At 50.3% G+C, this 10,466-nt stretch overlaps 1 protein-coding gene across 3 annotated transcripts in view; it reads left to right on the top strand.

Moving 5' to 3' along the window:
* The first annotated feature begins 9,499 nt into the window (after positions 1 to 9,499).
* The window catches only part of FSD2 (fibronectin type III and SPRY domain containing 2), a 44,759-nt gene continuing 43,792 nt past the window's right edge, over positions 9,500 to 10,466 (top strand). For 2 of the 3 annotated variants that reach the window (XR_016218362.1, XM_051834240.3), the window contains exon 1: positions 9,500 to 9,729. The gene's annotated coding sequence lies outside the window, so the exon portion shown is untranslated. Of the gene's footprint in view, positions 9,832 to 10,466 lie in introns of all 3 variants that reach the window. The other variant, XM_008275296.5, reaches the window with a different exon arrangement.

The following is a 10,466-nucleotide window of genomic DNA, read 5'->3' as shown; positions in this document are numbered from 1 at the left end:
GCCTGTGTTTGCGATCTTTCCAGCCCGCGTCCGGGATTGGGTGGGTAAGAGAAGGGCGGGTCCGCCACGACCAATGAAGTAGTCAGAAGGTCCACCTCGGACCCTGCCCACAGGAATGTCAATCTCGCGACCCGCCTGGGACCTGGGAAGTCCCGCTCTTGCCTCACCTCCGGTTCCCGTGCACCTGTTGCGGGTAGGAAAAAATTCGTGAAATGGACGCGTTGTTGTTTTAGCCTCCTGCACTACACTGGACTTCTTCGGAACAGTAATAAAGACCTCTTCCTTTTCACTTTTTTAAAAAATATTTATTTATTTGAAAAGCAGAATTGCAGAGAGAGAGAGAGAATCTTCCATCATGTGGTTCACTCCCCAGATGGCCACAATGGCCGGGACTAGGCAGCCCAAAGGCAGGAGCCAGGACCCTCTTCTGGGCCTCCCACGTGGGTGCAGGGGCCCAAGGACCTGGACCATCTTCCGCTGCTTTCCCAGGTGCACTAGCAGGGAGCTGGATTGGAAGTGGAGCAGCCGGGACTTGAACTGGCGACGATATGGGATGCCAGTGTTGCAGGCGGAGGCTTAACCCACTAGGGCACACTGCCAGCCCCCTCTTTTCACATGTTTATCCTAATGACAGCATCTTGAAAGCCAACTACTGATACTGTGAATGACCTCTGACTAGTTTAGCGAATAATAATGTTTGTATAAGAATTTCAGAATGAGGGCCTGGCGCTGTGGCGTAGCAGGTAAAGCCGCTCGCTGCCTGTAGTGCTGGCATCCCATATGGGCACCGGTTCAAACCCTGGCTGCTCCACTTCCAATCCAGCTCTCTGCTATGGCCTGGGAAAGCAGTAGAAGATGGCCCAAGTGTTTGGGCTCCTGCACCCACGTGGGAGACCCAGAAGAAGCTCCTGGCTTCTGATGGGCACAGCTCCTGCCATTGTGGCCATTTGGGGAGTGAACTAGCAGATAGAAGACCTCTCTCTGTGTCTCTCCCTGCCTCTCCTTCTCTCTGTGAGTAACTCTGCCTTTCAAATAAATAAATCTTTAAAAAAAAAAAACAAACAAATAAGAATTTCAGAAGGAAAGCAGATGACTTGGAATGGCAAACCTCACATCTGGCTCTCAGAGAAGCCCTGTGCTCCATGGTCAAGACACCTCCACCTGGCTGACACCCTGAATTTCCCAGACTGTCAGAAGAACGAGGCCTGAAAATCTGCCCAATTGTCAATTGACTGGACTCACAGTATTTTCCTGACCTCCCCTGCAGCTAACCCTGTCTCTTTGAAAAGCATTTTTGAAGGTTTGTTTGGAGGAAAAGCTTACTCCAGATCCACATATCCCTCTTTCCCCAAAACTGCCAGCTTCTTTTTTTTTTTTCTAAAAAAGTTATTTATTTATTTATGAGGCAGAATTAGAGAGAGGGAGAGACAGTGAGAGAGAGGGAGAGATCTGTCTGTTGGTTCACTCTTCAAATGACCACAACAGCCATGACAAGACCAGGCCAAAGCCAGGAGCCTGGAACTCCATCTGGTTCTCCCACGTGGGTGGCAGGGGCCCAGACACCCAGGCCGTCCTCCGCTGCTTTCCCAAGTGCATTAGCTGGGAGCTGGATTGGAAGAGGAGCAGCGGGCACTCACCAGCCACCTGCTGCTGGATTCTTGAAGTAAACCCTTTCTTACCACCTCTCCTCTTTGGAGGACTGGTTATCTAGCATGGAGAAGCAAGGGCCTGATTATTGGTCCGGTAACACCATCCTCAGGTCCCTTTTAAATATGGAGTTCCTGTCCCCCAAGAATGTCACAGTGTGCGGGAGCATCACACATTAAATTAAAGGCAGGATTTATTAAGGGTCTGTATAATGGGTAGAAACCATCTATTTATTCTTGTCAATTCAACAAACTTATATTGAGTGTCTGCTGTGGGCCAGGATTTGGGGTGGGTGAGGGGAGATGAGAACACACAGAGATATTTCTGCCTTCTCACCCCTGACCACCCACCACCCCTGGCTCCCAGCCAGCCTGTTTAAATGGGGTCTGTGTTCGAACCCTTCGTTTTCAAGAGAAGGGAACCAAGACCCAGCACAGAAACTTAAGACCCATAGACACTGAGGCTTAAGACGACCACCTGGCAAAGGAGACAGGAGGAAATCCAGTCCCTGGGGGCTAGCGTGTGAGGCAGAGGGAAGCAGCTGGCAATGTGTGGCTACACTGAGAACCGCATGCAGGCCAGCTCCCGACCTGGGAGGGCAGAGGAGCTGGAATCAGGAGCTCCTGGCTAGAACCAGGCCTTGTGGGGGTCGATTCACGACAGAGGGGAGAGCCTGGGCTCAGGTTTGCCCTTGCCGGTGTCCCCAAGGTTAAACTACAAACGAGCAAACCGGTGCCAGGCTGAGGCTGGAGTGCAGGCTGCCAGCTGCCACCGAGGCGCCTCTGGACACCGGCAACCTGGAGGTCTCAGGCTGCCTCTCGCTGCAGACCCCTGCCCTTTAATGGGAGGAGGGGCTTAGGGGACGCAGGGATGCCATGGGACCCTCCACTCAAAACGGCTGCTGTCAAAGACATCCGGCCTTCTGGGGAAATGCGAGGGAACTCCAAACAGTTTGCAGATGTGTATGGGAAAATGGAATGAAAACCTGCTTTTATTTTGGTGCAAAAAAAAGTTTGAAGTCCATCCATACAAGGGGTACTCAAAAAGTTCATTAGAAATGCATATGATGGGGCCGGCTCCGTGGCTCACTAGGCTAATCCTCCGCCTTGCGGCGCTGGCACACTGGGTTCTAGTCCCGGTCGGGGCACCGGATTCTGTCCCGGTTGCCCCGCTTCCAGGCCAGCCCTCTGCTGTGACCAGGGAGTGCAGTGGAGGATGGCCCAAGTGCTTGGGCCCTGCACCCCATGGGAGACCAGGAGAAGTACGTGGCTCCTGCCTTCGGATCAGCACGGTGCGCCGGCCGCAGCACGCTGGCCGCGGTGGCCATTGGAGGGTGAACCAACGGAAAAAGGAAGACCTTTCTCTCTGTCTCTCTCTCTCACTGTCCACTCTGCCTGTCAAAAAATTTTTTAAAAAATTTTTAAAAAAAGAAATGCATATGATGAAAAAAAAAACCACATGGATTTCAAAATTTGTGTACCCAAATAAACTTTTTAAAAAGATTCTTTAGGGGCTGGCACCATGGCACAGTAGGTTAATCCTCCACCTGCAGCGCTGGCGTCCCATATGGGTGCCAGTTCTAGTCCCGGCTGCTCCTCTTCCCATCCAGCTCTCAGCTATAGCTGGGGAAAGCAGTAGAAGATGGCCCAAGCCCTTGGGCCCCTGCATCTGCGTGAGAGACCCATAAGAAGCTCTTGGCTCCTGGCTTCAGATCAGCGCAGCTCCGGCCGTTGCGGCCATCTGGAGAGTGAACCAGTGGATGGAAGACACCTCTCTCTCTCTCCCTCTCACTTTCTGTAACTTTACCTCTCCAATAAATAAATAAAGATCTTTTTTTAAAAAAAGATTCTTTATTTGAGAGGGAGAGCAAGAGAGCAAGAGAGAGAGGGAGGGAGGGAGGTTGGTTTTCTATCCACTGGTTCACTCCTCAAATGACCACGACAGCTGGGTCTGGACCAGGCCAAAGCCATGCGCCGGGAGCTTCTTCTGGATCTCCCTTGTTGGTGCAGGGTCTAAGCACTTGGGCCATCTTCTGCTGCTTTCCCAAGAGCAGTAGCAGAGAGCTGGACAGGAAGTGGAGCCGCCGGGTCTCCAACTGGCACCCACATGGGATGCAGGCATCACAGGTAGTGACTACCTGCTATGCCACAGTGCTGGTCCCAGTTTATGATTCTTTAAATAGCTTGTTTTAAATATCTTTTTTGAATCTTCTTCACCATGTCTTTTTTACTACATTTGCTCCATCTTGCTCATCATTTTATAATTCGTTTGGGTTGTCAAAATGACAGTCTTCGAATTTATCAGTCTTTCTCACTATAAAAGTAATTTCTATTTTTTTGTGAGGAATGATAAGTTTGCGTATCCTTAGGAAAAATACACAGCAGACACAAGAGTAGTGTTAGGATGCATGGCTTGTCTGTATTTACTTTATGGTTCTTTTGCAGTAGTTCCTTTTTTTTCTAAACCAAATGGCATACGCTATGATTGTAATAGAAAAGTACATATTTTTAAAGTAAAAGGTATACGTGATTATTGTAAAAATAGACACGATTAAAGGTAAAAACAAACCTGCAACTACCAAGAGGGAAGCCCTGCTGCTGTTGTGTATGAGTGTTGTGTGTTGTGAGTTTTGTGTGTTGTGCATGTAGTGTGTGTTGTGTGTGTTTGTGTTGTGTGTTGTGTATGAGTGTTGTGTGTGTTGTGTATGTGTGTTGTGTGTTGTGTATGTGTGTTGTGCATGTAGTGTGTGTTGTGTGTTTGTGTTGTGTGTGTTGTATATGAGTGTTGTGTGTGTTGTGTGTGTTGTGTATGTGTGTTGCATTGTTGTGTACGTAGTGCGTGGTGTGTGTTCTGTGCATGTGTGTGTTGTGCATGTGTATTGTGTAGTGTGTTGCATGTGTTGTGTCTTGTGTATGTGTTATGTGTGCTGTGTGTTGTATATGTTTGTGTTGTGTATGTGTGTTGTATATGAGTGTTGTGTTATGTGTGTTGTGTACGTGTGTTGTGTACAGTGTGCGGTGTGTGTTCTGTGCATGTGTGTGTTTGTGTTGTGTGTGTTGTGTATGTGTGTTGTGTATGTGTTGTGTATGTAGTGTGTGTTGTGTGTGTTTGTGTTGTGTATGTGTGTGTTGTGTATGAGTGTTGTGAGTGTTGTGTACATGTGTTGTGTAGTGTGTGGTGTGTGTTATGTGTATGTGTGTGTTGTGTATGTGTGTCGTGAGTGTTGTGTATTGTGTTGTGTGTGTTGTGTATGTGTTGTGTCTTGTGTATTGTGTTGTGTGTGTTGTGCACCTGTGTGGTGTACCTGTGTTGTGTGTGTTGTGTATGTGTTGTGTTTTGTGTATGTGTGTTGTGCACCTGTGTGGTGTACCTGTGGTGGGTGTGTGTTGTGTATGCGTGAGGTGTGTGTGTTATGTGCATGTAGGTGTTTGTGTTGTGTATGTGTCATGAGTGTTGTGTATTGTGTTGTGTGTGATGTGTGTTGTGCACCTGTGTGGTGTACCTGTGTTGTGTGTGTTGTGTATGTGTTGTGTCTTGTGTATGTGTGTTGTGCATCTGGGTGGTGTACCTGTGGTGTGTGTGTGTTGTGTATGCGTGAGATGTGTGTGCTATGTGTATGTAGGTGTTTGTGTTGTGTATGTGTCATGAGTGTTGTGTATTGTGTTGTATGTGTTGTGTGTGTTGTGCACCTGTGTGGTGTACCTGTGGTGTGTGTGTGTTGTGTATGTGTTGTGTCTTGTGTATGTGTGTTGTGCATCTGGGTGGTGTACCTGTGGTGTGTGTGTGTTGTGTATGCGTGAGGTGTGTGTGTTGTGTGTATGTAGGTGTTTGTGTTGTGTATGTGTCATGAGTGTTGTGTATTGTGTTGTGTGTGTTGTGCACCTGTGTGGTGTACCTGTGGTGTGTGTGTGTGTTGTGTATGTGTTGTGTCTTGTGTATGTGTGTTGTGCACCTGTGTGGTGTACCTGTGGTGTGTGTGTTGTGTATGCGTGAGGTGTGTGTGTTGTGTGTATGTAGGTGTTTGTGTTGTGTATGTGTCATGAGTGTTGTGTATTGTGTTGTGTGTGTTGTGCACCTGTGTGGTGTACCTGTGGTGTGTGGGTGTGTTGTGTATGCGTGGGGTGTGTGTCATTTAGGTGCATTTTCTGGGGCTGTGTCAGAACGTCACAGAAGGGTGTCTGGTGACAGGACTGTGTTTCTCGCCATCTGGGGGCTGGAGGCACCAGGCGCGGTGTGTGCTGCGGGCCCGCTGCCTGCCCTGTCCTCACAGGGCACCAGGGACGCGGGCGCGCCCGGGGGCTTCTTTGTAGGGCACTGATCCCGTGCCTGAGGGCTCTGCCCCGTGAGCCGCTTGTGTCCCAGAGGCCACACCCCCGTGCCACCCCCTTGGGGTGTGATTCCAACATGAGCTGGAGCGGGAGGGAGACATCCACAGACGACAGCACATGCATATACGTGTGTGACGCTGAACTTTACGTGTCAACTGGACGGGATATTTGGTCACCTGTGGTTCTGGAGGTGTCTGTGGGTGTGCTGGATGAGGGTCACACATGGGGAAACCCCAGCCTAGTGTGGGGGATGCACCAATCAGTTGCTAGAACATAAAGATGGGGTAAGGGGAATTCTCCTACCTGACTGCCTCGGAGGTACAATATCATTTTATGTATTATTATTATTTATTTTATTTTTCTTGCTGCTTTCGGACTCACACGCAAACCTTGGCTCCCCTGGGGCCCCGAGCCTGCTGGCCTGTGGAGTGGCGCTGCACCGTGGGCTCTCCTGGCTCTGCAGATGCTGAGACCCGTCAGCTTCCGCGTCCCGGGAGCCTCGTCCTTGAAATAAGGTGACTTCCATACCTGCACACCCCCCGTTGGTTCTGCCTGCCTGAAGAAGCCCAATACAGTGTGTGTGTGTGATGTGTATGCGTGTGGGTGTTGTGTGTGTGTTGAGTGTGTTGTATATGTGTGTTGTGTATCTTGTGTGTGTTGTGTGTCTTGTGTATGTGTGTGTTGTGTATGCGTTTTGTATGATGTGTGTGTATGTCTTGAGTGTGTTGTATATGTGTGTTGTGTGATATGTATCTTGTGTGTTGTGTATCTTGTGTGTTGTGTGATGTGTGTCTTGTGTATATGTGTGTTGTGTAAGTGTGTTGTGTGATGTGTGTCTTGTGTATGTGTTGTGTGTGTTGTGTATGTGTTGAGTGTGTTTGTATGTGTGTTGTGTGATGTGTATCTTGTGTGTGTTGTGTGATGTGTGTCTTGTGTATATGTGTGTTGTGTAAGTGTGTTGTGTATGTGTTGAGTGTGTTTGTATGTGTGTGTGTGATGTGTATCTTGTGTGTGTTGTGTGATATGTGTCTTGTGTATGTGTGTTGTGTGGTGTGTGTTGTGTATGTGTTGAGTGTGTTGTGTATGTGTGTTGTGTGATGTGTATCTTGTGTGTGTTGTGTATGTGTGTTGTGTAATGTGTTTCTTGTGTGTGTTGTGTGATGTGTATCTTGTGTGTGTTGTGTATGTGTGTTGTGTGATGTGTATCTTGTATGTGTTGTGTATGCGTGTTGTGTGTCTTGTGTGTGTTGTGTGATGTGTGTCTTGTGTATGTGTGTGTTGTGTATGTGTGTTGTGTGATGTGTTTCTTGTGTGTGTTGTGTTTGTGTGTTGTGTATCTTGTGTGTGTTGTGTGATGTGTGTGTTGTGTATGTGTTGAGTGTGTTGTGTATGTGTGTTGTGTGATGTGTATCTTGTGTGTGTTGTGTGATGTGTATCTTGTATGTGTTGTGTATGTGTGTTGTGTATGTGTGTCTTGTGTGTGTTGTGTATGTGTTGTGAGTGTGTGATAATACTCCCGTGATACTTGCCTTATTCTTTTCCCATTTACAAATAGAGCCATTTTCCACGTTACAAAGACAGGCAGCGTTATTTGTAGTCTTGTCAGAGCTGGGTAGACTGTGTCGTGATTGACAGCAAATGCCTCGCCAGCCGTAGATTGACTTCCCGTTTGCTGCCAGTGGAAGCAGAGTTGTACTGAGCATTCCTGTGTGTCGCATCTTTGCGTGCTTTTACCTTTTGATTTTTCTTTGCTTCGGCATTTTTCTTCCAATATGTTTTATTTTATGGATCCATCGCAGTAGCAGTACTTTCAAAAATACTCCTAAAAGCAATACATATAAACTTCCAAGGCCAAGTCCCCACATACAGACTTTTTTGTTGTTGTTGTTGTTTTTGTTTTGCCAGGCAGAGTGGACAGTGAGAGAGAGAGACAGAGAGAAAGGTCTTCCTTTGCCGTTGGTTCACCCTCCAATGGCTGCCGCGGCCGGCGCACCGCACTGATCCGATGGCAGGAGCCAGGAGCCAGGTGCTTTTCCTGGTCTCCCATGGGGTGCAGGGCCCAAGCACTTGGGTCATCCTCCACTGCACTCCCGGGCCACAGCAGAGAGCTGGCCTGGAAGAGGGGCAACCGGGACAGAATCCGGCGCCCCGACCGGGACTAGAACCCCGTGTGCCGGCGCCGCTAGGCGGAGGATTAGCATAGTGAGCCGCGGTGCCGGCCACCACATACAGACTTTCATAGGAAATGGGACAGAACCCTAGTCACACTTCTTGGCCCTCTCAGCTCATCGAAGAACATTAAAATGGGAAAGAAAAGAAAAAGAGAAAGAAAACGGGGTGGTGGTGGGAGTAGAGGAAAGAGCAGGTGTTTAGGAGGGAGACTGGTGGACAATTTCTCTGTAGCGAGCTCTCGTTGGACGGGAGGGAGGGTTGCTCATGCCACTTCCGGCCCAAACCCAATGACGGGGGTCTTCAAGCGGACCCTCGAGAGCTCACTGCATTTCTCGCGGCTGAGCTGACGGTGGCCCGGGACCCAAGGCTTGGCTGCTCTGGTGGCAGCCAGAGGGCGGCTGCATCGGGATCATCGGCAGCCCAGAGTCTGCAGAGACCACCTTAGAGGATCCAGTGTGGGTCAGTGGGACAAGCAAGGCAGCAAGGTACTGCCCGAGAGGGCCACCTGTGCACGAGGGGCCTCATCGGAGAGGTCCTGGAAGGGGCCCATCAGGGCCTTCGGGAGGAATGAAAAAGACCTCCTGGAATAGAGACGCCTTCAGCCTGGTCCTGGGAACTTTGGGGGAGAAGTCAGCACAGTGGATCTCAGCAGATGGTGTGAGAGCGAGCGAGCGAGCGAACAAGAGAGCAGATCCAAGCATCTCCCAGGCCCCAAGAACCCAAAGTTAGCACCACAGTGGCGTCCACTCAGATAGGAGCCATCTTATCGCTGTCACCCTCCTTCCCCGGGCATCCCAGCCGGCAGCTCAGGGGGGTGTGGGGAGGAGAGGCCATCTGCACCCAAGGCTCCCAAGCAGGACAGGAGAAATTTCTGATGCTGGCTAAACCTGGTTTGGCCTCCTGATGCATCTTTTGAGCCAGGCATTCGTTACCTGGGTGTGAGACTGTGACTCCAAGCGACTCCAGGACGGTGGCGTTATTAGCAAGGGGGCACAAAGCTGTGGGCTCTGCGCTTTTCACCCAGTGACAGCAATAACCCCCACCTCGAGTGCACTCTAAGGGAATGATGGGAGCAATAATAATAATAATAATAATAATAAGGCAGCCTTCAATGCGAGTGCTGTGCTTTCTCAGAGCGCCGCAGGCGGGCGGGACCCTGGGAAAGCCCAGGTCTCCCTCCGGGCCACAATGGGACAGCCCCTCCCCCAGGGGACGGACCCTCTGAGCCCCAGAGTGGAGTCACAGGTCTCAAATGCCCACAGTAGATGAAGTAGCCCAGAAGATGGCATGTGACCCCTCCTGGTGACACTTGAGCAGCAAGAAGTGACAAGACAGCCGGCGGGTCTATATTTGGACTTGCACTTGGGGCAGGCCTGTGGCTATTTGCGGCCGGAGCCAGCTCGTGTTACCGTCCAGGGTCCGGCCCCTCTCCCAGGGCCCCGCTGTAAGACAGGCAGGAGTGGCCTGCGGGGCGTGCAGAGGTCAGCAGCAAGGAAAGCCTGTGGAACACGGATCTGGTTTTCCAGCGGAAACCCTGGACCCCTGAGCTCCAAGAAGCCCCCGCGGACCCGAGAATTAGCAGGCAAGTCTGGGGGTAGCTGCGTTCTTCCCAAGCATCCTGTGTCATCAGAAACTCACTCGCACAGGGGAGGAGCCAGGTGCCTTCCTGTGGCAAGATTCACAGGTGCGGACGGCGGGGTTGGGCCAGGTGTGAGGGACCCTGATGAGAGCAGGGAGGAGCCGGGGGTCTTCAGGGTGATTTCTGGTGCAGGGGTCCCCATTTGCTGGAATAGGCTGGCCCCCTGGATGTTGGTGTCCTCTGGCTATAGTATTGGGTGAGTGGATGCTTTTCTGTCTTAACCTGCACGTGCCTGCTGACAAGCCATGGCTTCACGTTAAGCAGATTATCACTGTGTTTCTATTGCTGTGCGTACGGCCTCCGCCTGAGAGAGCGCTCAGGTCTGAGCTGTGCCAGCAAAGCTGATTGGAGCCGTTTTTGCCTTGCTGTGCAGTTACCCTTCAGAGGGAGCTTCCTTTAGCTGTATAGCTCAGGAATCGCTGGGAGCTACGTGATGAACGTCTACACTGATGGGCAAAATCACGTTCACACCCTGGCGGGCTCGCTCACCTCTGGGGAGAGCATTCCCGGTTTCAGTACATTATCAGTGGTGCCTTGCCCCATAACAAGATTCTTTTTAAACTTCTTAGGGGACTTCTAATTAAAACACAGGGACACATCTCCCATACCAGATTGAAACTTGTGATTATTATCGTCGTTGTTATAACTGCCACCACCATAGGGCATGGAAGTGAGGTGAC

This window comes from Oryctolagus cuniculus, chromosome 12, assembly GCF_051225735.1.
Source record: "Oryctolagus cuniculus isolate XC-2025 breed Fujian yellow rabbit chromosome 12, ASM5122573v1, whole genome shotgun sequence".
Lineage (NCBI taxonomy): Eukaryota > Metazoa > Chordata > Mammalia > Lagomorpha > Leporidae > Oryctolagus > Oryctolagus cuniculus.
The sequence above is the reverse complement of the archived record's forward strand: the minus strand, read 5'-3'. Positions and strand labels throughout refer to the sequence as shown.